Source organism: Priapulus caudatus, unplaced genomic scaffold (genome assembly GCF_000485595.1).
Source record: "Priapulus caudatus unplaced genomic scaffold, Priapulus_caudatus-5.0.1 Scaffold88, whole genome shotgun sequence".
NCBI lineage: Eukaryota > Metazoa > Priapulida > Priapulimorpha > Priapulimorphida > Priapulidae > Priapulus > Priapulus caudatus.
Genome location: NW_014577149.1, coordinates 52,968 through 58,061, shown reverse-complemented (window position 1 = coordinate 58,061; position 5,094 = coordinate 52,968).

Genomic DNA, 5,094 nt, shown 5'->3' with positions numbered 1-5,094 from the left:
ATTTTTGGTGCGCATTGCATTGTTTATTTCGCATTGTTCGCTTGATTGTTACTAAAGCAGCTCGCAGCTCGCAAATACGGCATTTCTGGAGCCGCGAATCAGCGTGTGAACGTTCGGCCGCGTATTTGTCTCAGATTCGGTATTTCGCAAATACCGTATTTCATAAATACGAGGTCTTGTGTGAACGAGGCTTATATACAATGCGACTATACAATGCTCTACTACGCGCGCCCGAATGTACAATTCATCAGCCAATCAAACGGTGCCATTTTCAATCATGTGACTATCATCATTACTCAGCCGGGCGGCTCAATCGCATGAAAAATCGGCTAGTGTGTCCACAGCTATAGTGTGAACGCTTTCTTCAACGACGCTCCGTGTCGTTTTCGATCCGGGTCAGTCTCGGATCGTTTTCTGTGACGAACGCTCCGTGTGAACGCGGCTTCAGATGTAGATGTAGATGCAGATATATATGTAATTGTAGATATAGGTGTAGATGTAAATATAGATGTAGCTGCAGGTACATATCTAGCTGTAATTTTAGTTTTAGTTCTAGTTATAGTTGTATCTGCAGATTTCTATGCATATGTAGATGTAGACGTAGACGTAAACGTGGGTATAGTTTTCACTTATTATGTATGTGCGAAGGTTATGTTGCGCAGTTCTCATGTTATTTTAAACGAAAGCGATATTTAACTGTACTGACTTTTGTGTAACTACAGAATAGGAGATTTCATTAGAAGAGCGTTTCTTCGTGTAGCACGCTAATGTATATGGCTCACTTATCTCTTTTAACCCAATCTTGGCGCGACCATCCTATACGCATAACGCATTTATATTACAATGCTAAACAGCATTATGGCATGTGCGCATTCAATTGAATAATACAATTAAGCTGTATCTGTCGCCCCCTCTCTGTCTATCTGCATGTCTGTCTGTCTGGCTGTCTGGCTGCCTGCCCACCTGCCTGTCTGTCTGTCTATGTGTGTGTGTCCGTCTGTTTGTCTGTCTGTCTGTCCGTCCGTCCGCCCGTCCGTCCGTTTGTCCGTCCATCCGTCTGTCTGTCTGTCTGTCCGTCTATCCGCCCGTCCGTACATCTGTCTGGTCTGTCTTTGACTTTCTCCCTCCCCCCTTCTCTCTCTCTATAGCCCATACCAATATCGTAATGTTATCCGTATATGCATCGATCGAGGACTAGGAAGAGTAACAGTAGAATACGGGGAAATGGCGCTAGCAAGCGTTAAATACTGATCACACTGTTACCGCTACGTAACAATATTGGCGACGCGAGGGTGAGACAAAACGAAGAGGATACTGTGAGGGGAAAATATTGAAATATCGCGTCAGGAATATTAATAGCTGCTGGCACTGTGCGCTTCCGTTTCTTTCAACTCTTTCCCTCTCAATTCTCGCTGTGACAACGCATCTCCCTGGGCGGAAGTCTTCATCCATCGTACATAGCGAAATTTGATCGAATTTTACAATAAAATGATAGCATTCCATCTTCATCCACCAGACCGTTCCTTCGCTATATTACATTTATGATGATCTTTAACGACGTCAGGAGAGAGTCTGTTTAGTATAGCGACAGAGTACAGCGCGCGCAAACATACATATTTTAATAGATACTTATTACGAACACGTATCGTATTTATTTGTTTAATTAATTCTACATTATTTAGTTGTGAGTGAGGTTGGGTCATCTCGTGTCAAATCCTGTGCAACTTGTACGTAATAAAACGGAGATTGTGATGCCTGACCCTTCGCCCATCGGATCTAATGAGGCATTGCCTGTACCTCAGAACTAGAGTTCGATACCGTCATTATCCTTGCTGCTTGTATGCGGGCCAGCGGTAACGGCTTAATTCTAGGTTAGCTCGACGTTTCCCGTTTGTGCTCTGGTCTTCACTTGTCTCGCAGAGGCGTTACCTGACGTACCCGTCAATGTTACGGCAGCGGCGACAGCGGGGGCGGCTTTCTCGCTCTTCTTTTTCATCCGCTTCGCGGGTCTGTGCTTAGGTAAGATTGATTCTGGATTGATCGTACTCGATTCGTAGTTTGTTCTGTTCGTTGCGGAGACGCCGACCCTTTCTTCGCTTCGCAACTTGAGCCTTCTTGGCTCGACGTCGTCGCTGATTGGCTAGCGCCCGCCTCTTTGAAGTCGATGATCTTCGAATCGTCCGCGGCTTCGTCTCGCTGCGGTCTCTAGCTGCCGAGCGCAGCAGCGGACTTCGGTTTGCCTATGGCTTTTCTGCTGACCGCCCGCCTGACGTTGGCCGCAACCTTGCTGCTATTGACCGCTGCAGCGGACTTTAGTTTGCCAATGATTTTGTTGCTGGCCGCCCGCCTGACGTTGGCCGCAACCTTGCTGTTGATGACCGCTGCAGCAAAATTCGGTTTGTCAATGATTTTGTTACCCACCGCCCGCCTGACGGTGGCCGCAACCTTGCTGCTGTTGACCGCTGCAGCGGACTTCGGTTTGCTTGTGACCTCCGGTCGTATCTCGGCTCGGAGATAGACTCCGTGACGAATCGCTATCTGTCGTCTGCCTCTGCTGTAGCATCTGCCGTATACGTCTAATGATGATCATTCGCTGGCGCGCTTTCCGCTGCGTCTTTGCGAGTCGCCGTTCCTTCAGCAGAGACATGTTTGCGATTCGAACGCCATCGATTCTCCCGACGCGTCGGTTTTTCCCGCCGTCGGCTTCGACGTCGCGTCGGCGATAGTTGTCGTCGATGGGGACGTCGTCGCTGTGGTTTCCGTTGTCGGCATCGGTTGTGCTGATGTTTGCTATGCGTTGCGCTGACGTCGTGCCTTCCTCGTGTGTTTGAATCTCCAGCACTCTGTCACTTACGCTTTCCTGTGTCTCGTCTTCTCTTGTTGCGTGTGTCAGCTGTAGAAAAACGGGCACTCGTAAAATCGCGTTTCATACTACGTGCGATTAAATTTCAGGCAAGGAATAGAATTTTTTCAGAATTATTGTTTACAGTACGTGCGCAAAATATAGCATAACCTAATGACAACGAAACAGCTCGTATAATTATAGCTGTAATTGGCATCATTGTTACCTACCGTCAATAAAAGGGTCCACAGAGGAAACACATTCGGCGGATTGCCATTTTTACTGCTATCAACGTCTCCCTGTAAAATAAATTTAAATCTATGCCACCATAGAAGAAATGAGTTAGCTACGTAGGGTTGGCCGCCTACGCGGAAAAGATCAGATGAGCGTCTATGAGAGCTTGCTCTTATACGAACATCCGAAGGAAGTTCTCACATGATAGTCTTTGCAAGCGATTACGACACCTCATCTTTTACTACAATTAAATTAAAAGGAAAACTTAGGAAAATCATTAAACTGCTGACGCTATTCGCAGCGTTGCCATCGTGTTCTGTTTCTGTTCATCGTACACTTTCCCCCTCCATCCACGGCTGCTTTTTCGAGCTGATCACAGCTGCTATTGCGTTTCCTTCCTATCAATGCACTAGCTTACCTGATCCAATGTCTCTTACGTTTGACTAGACTGCGACGCGGTGCAATTCACGTGAACTTTTAGGGTTGCCGGATGTGGATACCTTATATATACACGAACACAAGTGACATGTGAACTAGATTGAAGCCGGTCTAACCTGCAAATAGTCGCTGGTGGGAATAATGGGTTAGGTAAGGGCATGCAACGCCCTCCCTAACTTCTCAACATGCATGAACTGCACTCGAACACCCGCTAATTTCTCTCGGCGAAATCGAAATTTGAAGGCAATCCCCAACACACACACACACACACACACACACACACACACACACACACACACACACACACACACACGCACGCGCTCCCTAACTTCTACACATGCATGAACTGCACTCGAATACACGCTAATTTCTCTCGGCGAAATCGAAATTTGAAGGCAATCCCCAACACACACACACACACACACACACACACACACACACACACACACACACACACACACACACACACACACACACATGCGCGCGCGCGCATTAAACACTGACTGGTGTGATCAGTAAAGAGCTGTCGTATTGCTACAAACTACCATTCGTCTATTTGTATTCATTATTCTATCATTCTGTCTAAACATCAATTGTCTTGAACGTACTTCTGCTGAACTTATCCTTCGTTATAACATGAATCAAATATCAGAGGGTGGCGGATCTGTTCCGCACAGTAAAGTTGGATTTCACTCATTAATTTACGTTATTTTCTCTATCACGCTGAATTAGCGCATTTTCAAGCTTTTATTATTACCATATCGCTGTTTCCGCATCGTTAGTGTAATTACGAAACAACTTGTTCGATTCGTGACAAACATTGTGCTGAATCTTTTTTCTTTTTTTGTGCGTAGCTTTACGAGAAGTGCCGAAGCCGCAGACGACAGAATCTATCGGACAGGAACGTGGCCGACGTGACGGTATACCTTCATCGCGTTCAGTTAATTGGACGCGACGATAGAGGCGTGGATAATTACTCCGCGGGCGACACTTTTTCGCTTGTAATTATTTTCGCATATACTTCGCGTACTCGTTCAACTTTGCATTGCTTTAGCAGGCGTCACGTTCATGACCCATAATATTACATATCAAATAATATTCGTCCGCAAAAAGTGTCAACATAACGCAGTCCGTTGCGTGTGAATGTATTCAGATTAGAAACGCATGCGGGGGACGCGTGCACGTGCTAGCGGTAAAAATATTCCTAAATTACCTGTCCTCTATTCAAAGACGACGAGCCTTTGTTAAGCGAATGTAAAACTTTGATTATAGAAAAGCCGTCAAATATTGACATGTAGCATATGCGCGTAGTCGTACACGCGCCCCGCATGTGCCCGTGATTACGTTCGTGGCTTCTCTATTCAGCTAGCCCGGGGTATTGCTTCGTGGCTGCATGTTGAGTAATTTACTTTCTATCTGCGCGCAATATCGCTCAATTTTCGTACCGCCTGTTTAACATGTGCTATCGGTGGCGCGCACGCGTTACCCTCATATACCTTGTCTTACCTTTCATCGCCTTACCTTACCTTACCTTACCTTACCTTACCTTACCTTACCTTACCTTACCTTACCTTACCTTA